The following is an 18141-nucleotide window of genomic DNA, read 5'->3' as shown; positions in this document are numbered from 1 at the left end:
AAAGGTCCACATGTTGCATGACACAGAAAAGCCTCGGTTTTTGCTCGTAGTGACCTTGAAAAAAAACTAACGTTGAATGTTTTGATTCACTATCCTTGTCAATGTAGCCAGTGTTCAGTGTGTTTTTCTTTTTTGTTTCTCTTTTCTGAAGTTTCGTTTCTGCTCAGACTTCCTCTGCTTGTTCATTCTGTCATCACCTCTGTGGGGTTCAGATCGCCCCGGAGCTCTTCCTCTTTTTCCCGAGTTGGTTGAGCCCCTGACTCTGAATAATAATGAACAGGAAATGAATACGCAGCGTCCTGGAGGCCTGAAGCTTCTACGTGTTTTAAAATACCAGTCACATCTATTTTCTGCTTTGTTACCTGTATCACTAGACACCGGAAACGGACCTCCTTGTCCCTGCCTCTCATCCTCTGAATTTCTCCTCCTCCCCGCTCTCGGTTCTGCTGGCCACCATAAGATTCATTGTCTCTTCAGTACCAGGAGCCTCCCTCCTTCTGCCTGGAGAATGGGGACTGCTCTAAAGGATGGAACTTTCTGGATCCTGCCTGACCCCACTGATTCTGCTCCATCGATTACCTTCTAACTCTATGCACATCGGCGAGCAGGTCCCAAGTGCCACGTGCTCTCCTGCACTCAGAAACCAGGAGCCCTTGGAGGTTAAGGTGGCAGTGTGTTCCTGGCTCCTCCGGAGCAGCGCTTTGCGTGCAGAGAGCCCGAACGTTACAAAAAAATGCGAGGACACTTTCAGGTGACGCCTACACCAAAGAACTCTGTTCACCGTGAGACACTTCCATGGGCATTCTGCTCTATTCCAAACGATCGTTTCGGGAAGCAGGCTTCTTACCTCAAAGGAGCAAGCGTGTATTTAGCCCTTATTGAGATGAAAAGGCCAGGAGGGTGAAAATGTTTTCATTAACGACGGTCGTTGCTCAGAGCTGCGCGAAAGTAGCCCCCGCTGTGGTGAAATTACGTGGAACTGGTTCCCAGACGGTCCGCCGTTGTCCACTCCCAGGATTGGACCCGACAGAGCTGGCAGCTTTCGTTTTCGTTTTCCTGAACAATGTCACGTCTTCCTCCTGCCTCCTTGTCAGTGCTTGTCAAAGCTGACGGTCAGTGACGCCTTTGCCACAAAGTCCCAGAGACCTGGGCTGTGGTTGCTGGTGACCACTGAGCGACACTTCCACGTGGAGTCCTGAAGGGATCACTGTGGCCCGAGGTAGAGCACAGGGGCCAAGGGGCCCTTCCGAAGGGAGAAGGGGCCCTTCTGTCTGTGCAAGGGGCAGCAGGTGCCGTTTGAACTCCAGGTTATTTCCACGACAGGGACAGAATGCGGCCACCTTGGCTCTCAGCTGTGTTTCTTCTGCCGCGTTGAATGGCTTCCCCGTCCCGGAGAAGACACAGTTGCCTCTTGGGATGGGTTCTATGGAAAGTCCGGGTAGTTCTAGTCTGAGGAAGTTGTCCTGAGCTCGTTCTGTAATGGCATCTTGGCACAGTGGGTCCCTCGGAAGCACGAATGTAGGTGTTTATTCAAAAGGGTGGGAGACTAGTCCTCAACGCTCCACGTTGTCCTGAGAGGCAACCAAGGGCACCTGCAGTCTGTCACCTCAGCCGAGCCACTGGGAAGGCTCCTGTCTCCTACCTGGGAGGACACCAGCGTTCCTGCTTTCCCTTTCCCTCTCTAGCTCCTCCTGTCCGTCGATTTTAGGTTCCTTCCCATTTTCTCTTTATGTAAATTCCGCAGTTGTGCAGGACCCTGTCTTTCAGCCACTTCTCTTTTTCATCTCCGGTCACTCCCTGGGTGACCGCTGGCATCTTAGGGTGTAGAATGGCTTCGTCCTGGGGCCCAAAGGCCAAGCGCCTGGGGACAAACCTTCATGGTAAGTTCCTCGATCTTGGACAAGTGACTTAGCCTCGCCTATAAAATGCCGTGGCTGGGACAGCACCCAAGCCGTGAGTGGATGTGAAGGTCACATCGGATCAAGTGTGAGAAGCACACGTCATGCAGTAAATGCTGGCCGTCGTTACCAGCCTCTGGATAAAGCCGAGATCGTTCCCCAAAGAGCACGTGACCTACTTGACTTTCACACACTCCGAGGATCGTGGTGACTTTGTCTGGTTCCCCTCTGAGCTCTGTGGCCTCTTCCTCCTGGGTCAGCACCACGGAGCCTCCACTCATTTACTCGATGTGTGTTCTGCAGAAGAACACGTGGACCGAGCCGGTGACGAGTAGTCTCTTAAACACCCGTGTGTTCACAGCGACCGGCGGACTGAGTCATCGGGGCTTCACGCAGCCCGGGAGGAAGACCACCCGAAGCTGCAGCTCTTCCTTAATCAGGGTCACCTGAGTTACAAGCACAGTCCCAGTGACACTCAGCTCTCAGGCCTGTGACCTCTTTACCCAAACACAGCGTGCCACGGAACCCGCGTGGGCCTGCTTGCTGGGAGAGAGCCGTTTTCCTTGCAGGTTTGATCAGGGAAGCGTTACTGTGGCCCATCACGGCATCACGGGCTCCACGCTGGGCTGAGGTTCCCACCACCCCGCTTTCCCGCCACGGAACCTCCAGAGTGTTGCTTTGCTTGGCTGAGTCTGTCGATTCTTCTTTACATGAAATTGACCCTTGACCCCTGCTCGGTCGAAAATCTGCATCTACCTTTCGACTCCCCCCAAACCCAACTACGAATAGCTTACGGTTGACCAGAAGCCTCTAGTCAGTTAGCGCCTATTTCGTATGTTATGTGTATGATGTACGCATTCACACAACGAATAAGCCAGAGACAAGAAAATGCTGTTGAGAAGATCATAAGACAGAAAAATACATTTCCAGTATTTTTAAAAATAAACCCACGGGTCAGTGGGCCTGTGTCGTTGGAGCCCATGTTGCTCCTGGGCCCCTGAAGTGACCTCGTCCCTCGTCTGTCGTGGCCATAGCACCAGAGGCAATAAAGGAAGATGCCTCTCGTAATGACTGTCGCGGGGCTGCTCCCAATCAATGGGGCCGTTGGTGCCAGCGGTCGGCGCGCGGATGGCGACGGAGACCACTGTGGCCCCCCTGAGCCGTCGCGCGGGTCGCTCTGGGGTCTGCGCTGCTTGTACACAGTCACGTGCACCTGGCACCCCCAGGCGCTCTGTGAAGTGTGGTGTCCTCGGATTTCTTGTTTAAAAAAAATCGTGTATAGGAATTCCACGCATCCTGCAGTCTGAGGACCCCTGAAGGACTGAGGGATGAAAAGGGATAGAATCTGGGTGTCCCCGCGTTTCTGGCTCTCAGGAGCCCTGATGGTGAACGGGGTGGGGGGCCATGGGGAGTGTCCCCGACTGCCTGAACGGTTGGCTTTATTCGTTTTTCCTGCCCATCTGAAAGCATGACATAGGCCTTGGGTTTGCTTGGTTTTCTGACGATTCGTGGAGCAGCAAGTTCCTCAGTTCCATTTTATTTTTTATTTATTTTATTTTATTTTTTGAGAATTTCTCTTTAAAAATTTATTGACGTGACATGGTTCATAAAGCCATAAGTTGTAGGCGTGCAGTTCCACCACCCAGCCTCTGGACACCGTATGGTGGGCTCACCACCCCAGCCGGGTCACTTCCGTCACCGTTCACCCCCTTCCCCCTCTCCTACCCCCCCCTTCCCTCTGGTCATCACCATCCTGCTCTCTGGGAGCTTTGTCCTTCGCTCCCGTCGCCTCCTCGCCCAGCCCCGCCCTCCGACAGCTGTCAGCCTGTGCCCCGTGTCTGTGGCTCTGTCTCTGCCTTGTTGGTCCTCGTCTGCCTCTGACTGGCTTCCTTCACTGTGCACAACACCCTCCGGGCCCATTCGTGCTGCCGCAGAAGGTGGGACCTCCTCCTTCCCCAGAGCAGCGTGGTGCCCCCTTCGTCCGTGTGCTGTGGCTCTTGTCCCTCGCCTGCTCCTGGGCTCTCCGGCCGCCTCTGGAGCTCGGCGATTAGAACTCACGCTGTGTGAACACAGGGGTGGCGTGCGTTCTTTCCGATCGGTGTTCCGGGCTTCTTTGGCTGGATTCCCAGACGTGGGGTTGCTGGGTCATAAGGCAGCTCCATTTAAAATGTTCTGAGTTCAGTTTTAATGCCCATGTCGTGAATGTGTGTTGAGACATTCCCGTTGGTTTTTTCAATCAAGGGAAAATAAGTCGTATAAAAAGGCCACTTTTGTCTGACATATTTTAGCCCAGGTGACAGGTTGTAGGCTCGGGGGAATCGGTACATCCACCCCGTGCTGTGTGTGCACAGAGAAGTGGGCCTGCACTCTGGGAATGTCCCAGGGCCGCTGGTGACCGCCGCGGTCTGGGCAGCCGCGGTGACCACGTGCTTGCGGGATGTTAATAGTGACAGTAGCACTTGGCACAGCACTGACATACATGTCACACTTGGGACTGTGCCAAGCACTTTCACGTGCGTTACCTCATTTGAATCTCCTGCGATATCATGAACGAGGCAGGACAAGCGTACATGTGCCCATTTCATAGATGAGGAGCCTGAGACGCAGAGAACTCAGGTCATTTGCCCCGCTAATTTGGCTTGTAGGAGGTCAAGTCGGGACCAGGATTTAACACTGACTCGGACTCTTCTCAGTCTTCTGCCTGGTCCTCTGTCCTCCTGCTGAGAGTTTTAGGAGGAAATCATTATTGGTCTGCAGTGGGAAGACTGCGTGTCCTGCAGGGAAGCCGGGTTTTTGTCCGTGGTGGGGGTGGTTGGAGAAGGTCAGTGTTTCTAAATGTTTCTGCAGCCCCCCTCCCACCACCAGCACCCCTGGGGTTACCCTCCCCTGCCCCCTTGCCCCCCATCAAAGAAGCAGGGAGGGAGCTTGAGGCAGAACGTGAACACACGGAGCCTCCGAGGCGATTCCGTGAGGTCAGTGGGACTGAGACCCTCGGGTGCTGGAGCCACCACTGATGAGGTGGTCCCTGCGGGACCCCTGTCCCTGGTTGCGGTAAAAATGGGCCCCGGGGGACTTCGAACATCACCAGCCCGGGGAGAAGAGAGTGCTTCCCAGCGTGTCTTATAGAGAACCCAGACTGCTTTGCATGCCATGCGGCCATAACTCCTCTCACTAAAGACTCCAGTCTGCGAGGTACGGAGGGGGTGCTGTTCCCCTTTTCTCTCACCCCCCCAGGCTGCTCTTTGGTGATTTCTAAATCTTCCAGGACTGCCTCAAATGCTCCTTTGACCTAGTTCCTCCTTTATGGGGCTGTGGGCGAGGGAAAGAAGGAACGGCCATTGAGTTACCCACTGGCGACCCTGAAGAATGTTCAGGAAACCTCCATGAGAGGGAGGTGAGGTACCAGAGACAGTTCCACGAACCAGACTTAGGGAAGGCTGCCGCATCAGCCTTTGCCTGGGCGTAGGTCCTGTCCCCGGGCCCTCTCTCTGGGTTCTGGGGCAGGCCTGGCACCGTGACTGCGGCTCCAAGGCGCCATCGTCCCTGATCGCAGAAGCAGCTGACCATAGTGGCTTTCAGAGTGTGTTGGGATGGGAAGGGGGCCACCCAGAGCTCAAGAAGATCTTTGTGTTAGGAACTCACTCAGGAAGGGGGGGCCAGTTGGGAGACAGTCTGGGGCGGGAGGGACTGCCCCCCAAGTGGAGGAAACAGGCAGGGACGGGGAAGGAGGGAGAAGGGGGGCTGCTGGTGCAGAGCGCCCCGAAACATGGGGTGAGGGATGAGCGGCCAGAAGGCTGAGCTTGTCAGCATGACATGGACTCCTCTGCCGTGGACAGAACATCTCAGCTGGGCTCCTGGGTCCTTCTGAAGTCAACCCAGGCAACCTACTTGCATTATCATTTAGAACTGAGGCCGTTTGGGTGAGCTACCCCCACTAAGTCAGTCTACAAGGGGCATCATTTTACAGCCTAACATTGATCAATGTCAGGCCTGAAACCTTAGGTGCAGAAAAGTTAGCTATTATCATTTATCCTGTCTGTCTTCACCATTACGTCTCTACCAGCTGCACCAAACCCACGCGTTTCTGTGTGAGCCGCCCTGAAGCTGCGTACCGAAGTGTTGACTGTTACAAAGTGCTTTTATCATAGTTTCATTTTCTTTCTTTCTTCCTTTTAGTGGGAGAGATCCAGGGAAGCCCAGTTACAAATCAGAGATCAGCCCTAAGAAAAGAGTTAAATAAGGACGTGATTCTGAATTTCCAGCCAACGGTCATAGCTACAAAAAGCAACTAACGTGTTTTGCTGATAGTTGGAATAATAATACTTCAGTTATTGTCTCAGAAGAGTTTCACAATCCTTTAAAAAAAATAGGAACTGCCATAAAGCATCCTTATTTTGTGACAGAAAACACAGAAAACAGGGTCCAACGGGCAGGGCAGGTTTTTGGTGTAAACAGACGAATGTCTACTGTAAATAAGAAACAACGTTAGCATTGGTGACTTGCTTGATTAGAATCTGCAGCGTGTGTGTGTGTGTGTGTGTGTGTTTGCTTTTGCAGGTTTCTTTTATTAGATTTAAATTGCTTCGAAGCGAACCCATACCAAGGGCACACTTAAAGACAGGGAAAACCCAGACGCCGTGATGGGATGGAGGCATGTGATGAAGAGGAAAAACGGGCAATTGAAGGGTGCACTTGGTGTCATTTGAGAGGCATCAGAGGGTGTATGTTATTTAAGAGTTGCTGGCACGGACGGGCATTTGGCCACATAACCCTGGGTGGATAAGCAGCAATGGAGTCGTAAGACATGTCCCCTTCGAGGGCATATGTGTCATTGTCCCAATGCTCTGTTAGGGGACTGATTGTAACCTTTGGCTCCATGATTTAAAAGGAAAGAGCAGCAGAAATGCTCAAAAGATCAGAAAATGAAATATCTTAGAACAGAGAATTTTAACACAGTTTTTAACCCTTAAGAAAAATAACCCCAGTGTGTGTAAGCTGGAGAAAGGGTGAGTGAGAGTTGACCACAGCTGTCACTGAGGAATGGGACCGCGGCCGTGACACCAGAAGAGGGACCGTAAGTAGCACGTGACAATCTCAGCTGAGTCTCTGCCTGAGCCCGCAGCCACCCACCTTGGCCTTGTGCTGTCTTAGTTCATTCACGTCACTTGTCAGAGGGGGGCTGTGGGTCCCCTCCTTCTGCGCACGGGACCCTGAGCGTCTTCCCTCTAAGGTGCCGCTCGGCCCTCTGCGGGGTTTTCCACTCCCCTGTGGGTTGCTGCAGACGGCTACGGACCGGAACCCACGTCTGTCTCTCCCATCCCTAAGGTCTCGGGTGCATTCTGGACCCTGTGCACTGTGTTTTCCGGAACAGACAATGCCAGGTGCCGTGGCGTCAGAGCTGAGGAGGGTAGCAAAGTAAATCCAAGGCTGTTTCAGAAAACATTAGAGCGGGGAATGGAGGCGATCCCATTCTGTGGAGCACGGGATCCGTCCTGCTCAACTGGACACTGACCTTGGGAGCCACCGCTTAAATGGGACATGCAGACTAACCAGCCACAGGAGAAGGGGACTCTGGAGCTACGATTAGAGGGGAGAAGGGAGCGGAAAAAATTGTTCAGAAAAACGACTGAGTGGGTGACCCCCAGTGTGGACCTCTCACTATGTCTTTGAACTGAATTTAAAATGAGATTGTTTTGAACAGCCACTCTCCCATGCTGTGTTGAGCTGGACACAGAGCCGGGCGTGGGGGGGGGGGGTTGGGGGGTTGGGGGGGAGCATTTCAGGAGGCGGGGCTTCGGGAGAGAGCCCTCCAACGGCCCCAGGGTGGCATTGGGTCGCTCAGAGACTTCCAGCGGCGCTGTCGGTGAGAGGACCCGTGTGGCCCTGTCCCCAGCCCCAGCTCCGGGGCGGGGGCTGCACTTCTCTGCTGACGTGTTTTATTGCAAGTGCAGGTGGGAGTGGAGAAGTAGGGGCAGGAGAGCGGAGTTGAGTTACTCAGCAGGGAAGTTTCTTGGCTGCGGCTGCCGTGCCAGGGCCTTCCAGCTGACCCCGAAGGACACGGGACAGCCAGCCACAGCCCCACAGAAGGGCGCAGAGACGCCCTGGGCGGGGCCTGTGTTGCTGGCCCGAGGGCTTCCTGTCCCGCTCAGAAAAGGGAAGAGCGGGAGGGAGTGTGCGGTGTGAGTCTCACTGTGTGTGTGAGCGCCGGTGTGTGTTTCCGGTGGCAGCGGTCACAGGGCTGCCCGCCCGTCCCCTGGGAACCAACCTGTGAGGCTTGCAGGGTGCCCCTGCCACCGTCTCTCTGGGCCTGGGAGTCAGCGACGTGAATGACCTGTTTGGTTTCACTCCCGTGCTTCTGGGCTGCCCAGCCTACCTGGTGGGTAGAGACCAGGGCTCCTGTTAATCATTCCCTGCGCCCAGAACAGACTCCGTGGCAAATAATTAGCCAGCTGATATGTCAACATTGAGGAAAGCTCGGTTAGACTGAACAAGATCTCCCCGGGTGAAATTTCCTTGGAAAAAGCTAATTCCAAGAGTTAGTCTCTTCATTTTTTGGAGACATCTCATGTTTCAATGGGCAAAATCCAGATTCAACGCCACTCAGAGGGACCCACTGTGATCGATAGAAATCATTTGGTGGAGGGGACCGAGGAGGGAACAGTGTGGTCACCTTGGTGGCGTGCACACAGACAGTGCTTTTGGAAGGAAAAGAAAAGGAAAGCTCCTGTCTGTCAAGCAGCGTGGAGCTCATTAGCTAGCTCACTGGACTCTGTTCTTCCCAAGAGAAACTTTCTCTGGAGCTGGGAGTAGGGGCGGGTCGCCCCAGGAATGGCAGGAGGCGGGCAGCGGGCCAGTCTGAGGAATGCAAACCTTCCGGTGACTAAATGAAAGCCAAGTGATGAAGCTATAAAGTCCCCACTGAGTCTGTAGCCCGGGGTCAGAGTCCCAGCAGGGGCGCCGCTGGAGCACCCCCTCCCCACCTCGTTAACGTTTCTGTAGTCGCTCCCAGCTGGCGGGACTCAGCCCCACATCAAGGTGACAACAGCAGCCGGTAGGACAGGGCCTGGGTGGGAAGGAGCCCCCCTACTCTCCGCGGGGACTCAGTCCTGGCACACCCCGGCGAGGGGCAGGGACCGAAGTAAATGTCCTGTTTTGTTGACAGGCACTTTGGATCGGTGGAAGGCGATCGCCAGAAAAGCCACCGATGTCTGTCTTCGTATGCGTACAAGGTGGCACCGTTCCCTGTCTGCAGGACCCCGTGGCTGTTCCTGCGGGCCCCCCCCCCGCGGTTTATTTGGGTGGTGGGGTCCCAGCAGCTCCTTCCCAGCCCCCCATCACACAGCCTCCTTCCTTTCTCTGGGGACCACGCTTTATAGCCACGGGAAGAGCAGAGAAACGAGGCCGCCGTGCGCCTGAGTGAGCTGTAAATCAAGGCCAGGGGAACACAGCGCTCTCCCTGTGGTAACTCACCAACTTAAAAATGTCCTAACGCCCAATCCAGTCGTCGCAATGCGGGGACATTTTACCTTCTCTGTCCGCATCGCCCAAGACACGGGGCGCCGTCGGAGAAGAGGCCAGGGATGCTGCTGCGTGTGACAATGCTCAGGCCAGGCCCTCAGAGCAAAGAATTAATTGTCCAGCCCTGACGTCCACGGTGCCAAGACAGACACCCTGGCCTCACCCAACGCCAAGGGCTTAGCGCAGCTCAGCCTCTGCCACTGAGGAGACACGAATATGTCAGGTCAACGGCCCATCTGCCTAATGAAGCTTAATAATAACACTGAGAGTCGAAGGGTTTTGCTTCCAACTTTCTGGACCTTTCGAAGATGACCTGCTACAGATCTTGAATATGAGACGAGTTGAGGACTGTTTCCAACTTTACCTCCTCAGGCACAGCCTTTGACGAACACGTCTCTGTCCGAAACGGAAAGCCGCTGTAATGACACTAAACGTACGAGCAATGAGCAAACCCCCGGCATGTCGACCTCAGTGTGTCATATAAACAGAATAACCGTGGGAGCTCATAAGTGAGGGGGTGAGCAGGTGTGTCACCCAGCTGTGACAGCTTCATGCTAACGTCGGCACTCACGTTTAGATCTCTTCAGGTCATAATCGTGTTCAGTTTAAAAGTCTCACGTGCTTCCAATTTACCTAGACTCCCATCATTTCAGGACAGACCCAAACTCGAAAGACTAGACGCTACTTTAAAAAGGTAAGTGATGCTCAGGAGTTTGTTTTGCAGTTTTCTGTTTCCTCGTCTGCCTCTTTTTCCACAGGACCAGATTAAGTACAGAAAAGCGGAAGACTTGAAAACTATTTAGGAAAGTGCACGCCGCAAAGCATTTCAAATCCAGGTTCGGGCACCGCTTTCCTGGGCCAGACGGGAGGTCGTGAGCCTGTGAAGTCAAAGGCTCAGCGTCCCCAGCTGCATTCCCGGTGAGTTGCCTGAGTGCCTATTGGTGGGCAGCGTGCGTGTGCTTACGGGACATGGGCTTTCTGTCACTCATCACGCTTCCGGCCTTTTCTCACAGCGAGGTGTTTATATTTGTGTCTGCCTTTGGAAGTGCTAAAATAAACAAGGGCCTTTTTTCTTTCCTGCTAAATTTAGCAAGCTCTCAAATAACAGCTACACTCTGCGCTCCTGGGAGATGCATTCTGCACCTTCCAGGATTTTGCTGGTAGAAGCGCAGTACTTAGTGTGATATTAGAAATCCCCGTGTCTGTCAAGTGAAGCCGCGTGCCAGGTCGTGTACAAGACAGCCCTTGCGGAGCACAGCGAAGAGCTATGTTTAACGCTATCCATTTATTTAACCGATGTTTCAGACTTGTGTTTATGGAGTCGGGAAAGACGTGAAGAACATAAAGTGATAAAATGTGGATCCCAAAACGTCAGGAAGGGCACAGGCCGTTCTTGTAAACAATTTCTTAAGCATCTTTTCCTTTACATAGTAAAGAGCGGGGATTTACGTTCTAGTCTTGAAGTGCTAGTTTTAATATTGCTTTTATTCAAAGACTTTATTATTAAAGCCTTTTAAGATGCATTTGTTAAAGAACAAAATTCAGCCAATTAAATTTGAAGAGACAGGTAGGGGCTGAACGATACAGGGCCTTGTGAGCCAAAGAACAGGGTTTGATTTTATTATAGATGCAGAAGCAAATCCTTGAAGGTTTTTAAGAAGGGAAGAATATGGATAACTGTACATTTTCCCCTGTCTTTCAGGTGGTATCTTTAGTAAGAAATGATAGTAGCTATTTTTGGAAAAGGCCTACTTTCTCATGAAAGTCTTATCTTGAGAACCCCCATGAATTCACCTCATCTTCCATCTTTTCTTGCTCTGTTGCAGGAGACCAAGCTTTGTGACTTGGGGGGTGGGTCCTCTTGATGAAGAGGACTCCCGAAAGACCTCACTTTTGTCCATCTTACGAAAGCAGAAGCCCTGCAAACAGGGCCTTGAAGGGGCCTGAGTAAGCCAGGGGCCCCGGCACACCCCCGTCCGCGTAAGTTCACCTGTGTCTCTGATCTTTCGGACCCAAGGTGTTGGCCTTCATTGCTTCCACGGGAAAACATTCTCACAGTTACAAAGCTGAGACTCGGGTAAGTAAAGTAACTGGTGGAAACCACCCAGCCAACTCGTAGTAGAGAGAAGACTAGATTCTGGATCTCTGGTCTCAGGTGAGGACTGTGTGCTCTATTCCTTAGCAAGGAATTCTCCTGCTTCCTTCCTGGGAGAACTTGGCTCAGAAAGAGGAATGGAACTGGCCAGGAAGAAAGGTGTTCACCATTGCGCCGTTTCACCGTCTTGCTCATGAACGGCCTTGAGAACAACCACATGAATGACACAAAGCACGGTCCAGTCCCTGAGGAAGAAGGCAGGAGGTGTCACCGCCATGACCTTCGAGACTCAGCTCTTCCTGATTCTGCTCGTTCACATGGGTGAGTCTTTAGTTACTTAAGCAGACACCTTTGTGAGTGGGGTCCCAAGTCCGGCCACGGTAAGCACCTAACAAACGCGGCTGTGGGTGATGAAAGCGAAGACCACACTGGATCACTGTGGGACACGCGAGGAAGAGTGCACGCTCTGCCACCGTGTGGTTCTGAGTCTGTTCCTGTCATCAATTTCGGAGACCTGCGAGGAAGCGCCACCCGTCCAGGTCACTGACTACCGGTCCCAGGAGGCGTAGGACAGAGTCAAAGGCAGCTCTCAGGTGACCTACGGGCTTCCCTGCTGTGGATGCTGTAAGGGAGTAGAGTTTCACTGAAAATGTCGTCGTCTGACTTTTCTCATGAGTGGGCCTGCCTGCAGTCTATGGACAATTCTTTCCTCAGACACGGGGAAAATGCAGTGCTGGAGGCCGTTATTATTTAGAATTTCAGATTCTTTAAAATGAAAACCACACAGTCCAATACCATTCTAAGTGGGAAGGGAGAGAGCGAAGGGTGTAAACACGCCCTAAAAATAGCTCGCAGCCATTGCATTTTTCTTGAGAAAGTTCTCATCAGCCTCGCCGACTGTGCACTCGGAGTGCGTTTCTGGCCAACATGTTCGTGTGCTTCTTGCAAGACAGGATGGAAGTCAGCGTGTCATTTATCTGCTGTGTCAGACCTCTGGGTTTTGAAGTGATAGAGCCCTCATGATAAACAGCAAGGGGCGCGGACGGACGAAGAGCATGTCACCTGTCTGTCTAACCCTCGGAGACGGTCCCTGTTTTCCTCCTGGGAAACGCGCTTCTGGACACCTGTCTGTGCACACGTCGGGGTGCACACATGTGCACACACACACGCCAGGCGGTGAGAGGGGGCTCAGCTACAAGCAGGGCTCGTTCAAAGGGGAACCAAGGACTTCCTGTGAGTGCCTTCCGGTGTCACCTCACCCAGCAGCAGAGGCTCTTCCCTCGTCCGAAAGGGGGGGCTCCCAGCCCCGGGAGCACCTGCTCCCCCCACCCTGGAGCTCTGAGCAGCGGGTCGGAAGGCACCCCACAGGGACCCAAAGGGCCCCTCTCACTGGGAAGGGCACCCCCGTGGGGCCCGGCGGGTCTGTAACTCCGGCCCCCCCCAAGGTCGCTCCCAGGGTTCAGCACGCAGGCCTTGCAGCTGCAGCCCCGGGGGAGGGGAGCCAGCGAGTGTTTGGGGCCCAGCTCCTCTCCGCCCACATCAGAGGCAGCTCAGGGCTGTGAAGTGAGACCTCAAGCCCTCCCTTCGCTGTTTGCATTTCACCGACCAAGGTGCCACTTCCTACGCCCCCTGCGGTGGAGGCCACGTGGCCGGGCTGCAGGGGCCCAGCCCTGAGGCTCCAGCCTGAGGACTCCTGCTCTTATGCACCCTGGCTGGGCCGGCCCAAAGCCGCTGGCCTCTCCCTCTCCAGGGAGTTTCTGTCACTACACACCTCTGAGTGCTCAGAGGGGAGGGGGAGGGGGAGGGGAGGGGAGGGGAGGGGGGAGGGAGGGGAAGGGAGGGGAGGGGAGGGGGAGGGGAGGGGAGGGGAGGGGAGGGGAGGGGGCAGGAGCGGAAGGAGAATGAGGATGTATCAGCCCGGAGTTGCTCAGCATGGGCGTGACATAAAGAAAGAGGAAATTTTAAAAAATGAGATGTTATCAAGTTGTCCCTTCTTTTTATTATTATGATTTTGAATATATTATTTTTGTACCATCCTCCCTGCCCTCTTCCCTGTGGGAACCCTCAGCTTGTTCTCTGTTTCCGTGGGTCTGTTCCTGTTTAGTTGATTCATTTTTTTTTTTTACGTTCATGGTTTTTTGGGGGAAAATGGAAATGAGGTAGAAGAAAAAGGAAGCGTTTGTAAGATAACAAGAGAAGCAGGAAGTGCGGGAGCAGAGGGAGCACTCCCCACATCTGCGGTAACTGCGAGCGCTGGGAGTTCACATGTGCCCCCCCCCCCCCCCACGGATGGTCCCAGGGGCACCGATGGGGCACCTTTGGTAGCTTTTGCTTCTGGGTCCTTCCACCGGCCTCATGGCTTTCCCTGGGGTCCTGGCCTTCATCATGGAGGCCCGATGGTGGCCCCTCCACTCTGTCCAGCCGTCCTCATGTCCCTGTCCACAGGAGTAAGTGTCAGCCTGTCCCTCCCCGCTGCAGTGCCTGGAGGACGCCGCCCCCAGGCAGGAGTCTGACCCGGTGGGACGGGCAGGGCCTGCCCTGGTCTGAGGACACCGTCTCTCCAAACGCCCCCTCTGCCCCGCGGGGCTGCAGAACCGAAGCGCTCCCCGCCTCTAACAAGGGGTTTCAGTGGCAGCTTCCTGCGGTTCCACCTGCCCCTCGCCCACCCAGCTCAGGGGCCCCTCCCTGGCCACTCAGGTGTGGCTGGTCACCTCCTCCTTTAGGCCACGGGGAGGCAAGGGCAGGTCAAACTCTACCCATTTGTATGGCTTCAATTTCAGTCCCACAAGAAAAAAAAAAGGAAAGAGAGTTCTCTCCCCAGAAACGCCAGTTCCAGTTGCTCGGACCAGACTGACTCTGATCGGGTGAAGTGCCCCCCGTGGTCCCAGTTCCTCTGGCCGGGAGGTCGCTCTGCCCAGATGGGTGTGGGCCTGGGTCACGGGCTCCCCCCGCGGCAGCTGCCCCAGAGCCCAGGGCTGAGCGTGGAGGGGGCCAGGTACTCGAAAGAAGGACCGGAGAGAGGAAGGATGAGAGGAGGGGACGGAGGCAATCGGCCACTGCAGGTGCTGACAGGGACACGTTCTCCGCTCACGCGGGGACGTTGGGAGCCTCATCTGCAGCCTAAGTCCTAATCTGGGATAACTCGGACTTCCCAACGTGCCCTTTAAATGGAAACTTTGCTCCTTTTGATAATGGGACCAAGAAAAGTAATTAGTTTGATGGGTACAGTCAAAATTGTTGATTTGGACGGCCCAAGGGGTGAGGTACTTGTGAGATAGTCCCCGAGTTTTCAAAAAAAAATTAATCATTGCTGTGTCTGTTATGTTATTTCTGTTATGGGTTGCTGCTTAATGAACTATCCCCCCAAATCAGGGCTTAAAACATATACTATTATCATATTTCGAGATGCTGGGGACCAAGAATTTGGACAGGACCCAGTCAAGCGGCTCATTCTGCCTAGGGGCCAAAGCGGGTAACAAGTCTGAGAACCCAGACAGTCGAGGGTCAAACAGCTTTCTCTCGGCCAAACCCAGTCCTCGGTCTGCTGGGGTACAGCAGAAGCTAAGAACGTTCTGCAAATCTGTTAATGTTTAAAAAATATCTAAAGGAGAATCATGCTCCATGAGGTCGGAAACTCCCATGAAGTTCAAAGTGGCATCCGTAAATAAAGCTTTATCGGGACACAGCCATGCGTATTTGTTCCGGCATTGTCTCCTCTTGCGTATCCTGCACAACCTCACGTATTTACTCTCTGGTCCTTTACAGAAAAGCAGGCTGGCCTCTCCTTTAAATGACCTCGAGGTGCGGCCCAACGTGTCGGGAGTGAGTATTCAAGAGGCCATTTTCTGAAGACCTTTTCTGTGGTCCACGTCTTGTTGAAGAAAGGGTGGCATCTGTGATCTCTCACCCCTGACCTATGGCCTCTTCCCCAAAGAGGAAACTTTGGAGGGCTGAGGGTATTTGCTGAATAATGTTCCCCTAAGCCAGTGAACATTTTTGCAATTGCCTTGATTTCAAACTTCAAATAGAAAAAGCCAGTTTTGTTTCACTTTCTCCTTTAGTTTGGAAACAAGGATCACATGTAGAGCTGGAAACTCCAGAATTCTAACAGCTCTTAGGGTGCACACCTCATTCTCGTAAACCTGAAAGCTTTTTGTTTCTGATAAATAATGTATTTATTATTCATCCAGACGTTCCCAAGCTAAGAAAACCAATTCCTTCTTAATGAAGAGGTTTTGGTGATTAAACAGCAGTCCCCTTGGTTTTCTAGTTTATGCGAAATCACAAAGAAATGGAATCTTATTAGCCTCTAAGCCCTTTCAAGTGTTCAGACCGGAGGATGAAGTCTTAGTATCATTCCTCGGCAGGGAGCTGACGAGGAAGTGAGGGGTAGCTTCCTTTGACCATTTCCCCAAAATGGAATACTTCCTTCAAAATTAACAAGGCCCAAAGCCTATCTGAACCAACTGACTACATGTGAAAGCCAAGTTCATTGATTCGAATCGCAGGTGTGATCTACAGGTATGATGCAGGTTTCTTCTGCTTAGTGATGCTCAAGACCTTGTACACAGTTCTTAAATGTTTACATAGGAGGTTGGAAGAGATGGGCTTGTAGATTTTCAAAACTCATGCTTAAAGATGATTACGCATCACAGATGGAACCATTTTCGGAGCTGGACTAGAATCTTATTTGGAAACAGCATTTTGCTATTTTCCCCTCTTGCCTCCACTAAGATTCAGCAAGAAATGACCTTGAACTTTTTCCACTTGAGACCAGAACGAATTGTCCTGTCTTTAGCCGAGGAAGCTAAGGTGTGAGAGATGGTTTTAGAGGCAAGAAAAGGCAGATCTTTGTTTTTTTTCAACAGGGAAGTTAAGAAAAGAAAAACAACAAAGAAAAAGAGTGGCCAGGTGGTCACAGAGTAAGGCAGTGGGAAGGCCAAGAACAGAGGGAAGGGCTTCGGTCCCAGGTCAATGTGTCCTCAAAGGAACTAACATCTCTTGAGCCCTTTCCATGGATAAGACATTCTGCTGGATGCTTGCTGTATCATTTTATTTGGTTCTCATTCTAATTCTATAAAGAGCATCCACCATTTTGTGTTGATACAACTGTGCTATGAACTGGTACCCCTAAATGTAGATAACAAAATTACTTTTCTGTAAGACCTCAAAACGTTGTGGCCGCAGTTAAGTTTATAGGAAGGAAAGCTGATGGGCAGTGTGTGTGGATGGTGCTGTATCTCTGTCTACAGTAATGCAATTACTTATAGGTTAGAATTCCATCACATGGGGGAGAGAACATTATAGCTTTCCTTTATTTATTTATTCATCTGCCTGTTCATTTACATGGCCAGTCTCCCCCTTCCCAACAGATACAGCACCTTCCAGAAGATGAGGTGCTGTTCCTCACACCGGTGATCCAATGGTGGAGCCCCAGCGGCCCCTTGTCCTCCTGAAGCTTCCGTTCCCGTGGGGAAGGCAGATGGAAGCCCCGTACGTACACGGGCCACAATATCACAGCCGTGGGGAACGGCACAGAGGAGAAGACGCAGGGGCTGTGAGGAAGGGGAGACGCAGTCTTCCTTGGTGAGGACGGCAGGACAGGCCTTTCTGAAAGCGAAGCCGTGACATAGCCACGGGAGGGCCTGGACGTGAGAAGCCGGGGGAGGAGAGTCCTGCAGTGAACAGCATGTGTGGTGGCCGAGGAGGGGACAAGACAAGCCCGGGAGAAGCGCAGAGGGACAAGCCCACAGCACCAGGGGCGCGCACCTGGCCGGGCCGGAGCCTCCCGGGCCTCGTGGGTGCCGAGAAGCAGTTTGGGTTTCACTGGAATTGCAAATGGACCTTTCAACAGATTGTATGTCATGACATGGCGCAGACTCGTGTACATTTTAAGAAACTCTCAAGGCTCAGAGTGGGGTCAAAAGAGAGGGAGATGAGACACAGGCAAGGGGGCTGTGCTCGGGGCGGGGGTCCCGTGCAGACATGGCAGCGGCGAACGTGGGAAGGAGGAGGTGAAACCGATGCGCATTCTAGACACGGAATTGAGAGATTTTGCTTCTGGATTGGGCGTGGCAGCCCGAGGTGACGATGGGGAAGGAGAAAAGGGAAGAACCAGGATGACTTCCTGCTTGCGCAGCTGGGCGGGCGGTGGCCCTGACGGCGTGGGGAAGTCGCTGGGCCAGGCAGACAGGTGGGGGGCGAGGAAGTCAAGAGTTCAGCCTCCATGTGCTTGTCTAGGGCCACCCACGGGCCTTGCCACTCAAGGCCGTAGGAAACGGGGCACAGAGGCAAGGCTCGGGCTGAGGGTAGGAAACAGGGATGCGTATCTGCATCCATGGGACTCTGTGGCATTTCGGTTCATGGGAACCGATCAGACTATTTGGGGAGGAAGTGAGGCTGAAGAGGAGGACCTCGAATGGCAATGTTTAGAAACTGGACGGCAGAGAATGAGACCGAGGTCTCTGTTCTCACCACAGGACGGCTGAGGTCGCAAACACTAAAACAGAATCATGTTTTGGGGAGAAAGATTTAGGTTAATTTTCATCTTCTGTTTCCTCCCTGCTGTGAGGCCCTTTGTTTCTTGTTGGAACTCTAATGATCTTGCTGGATGCCCTCAGGAAGTCTTAG

This window comes from Furipterus horrens, unplaced genomic scaffold, assembly GCF_987537825.1.
Source record: "Furipterus horrens unplaced genomic scaffold, mFurHor1.1.pri manual_scaffold_15, whole genome shotgun sequence".
Classification (NCBI taxonomy): domain Eukaryota; kingdom Metazoa; phylum Chordata; class Mammalia; order Chiroptera; family Furipteridae; genus Furipterus; species Furipterus horrens.
The sequence above is the reverse complement of the archived record's forward strand: the minus strand, read 5'-3'. Positions refer to the sequence as shown.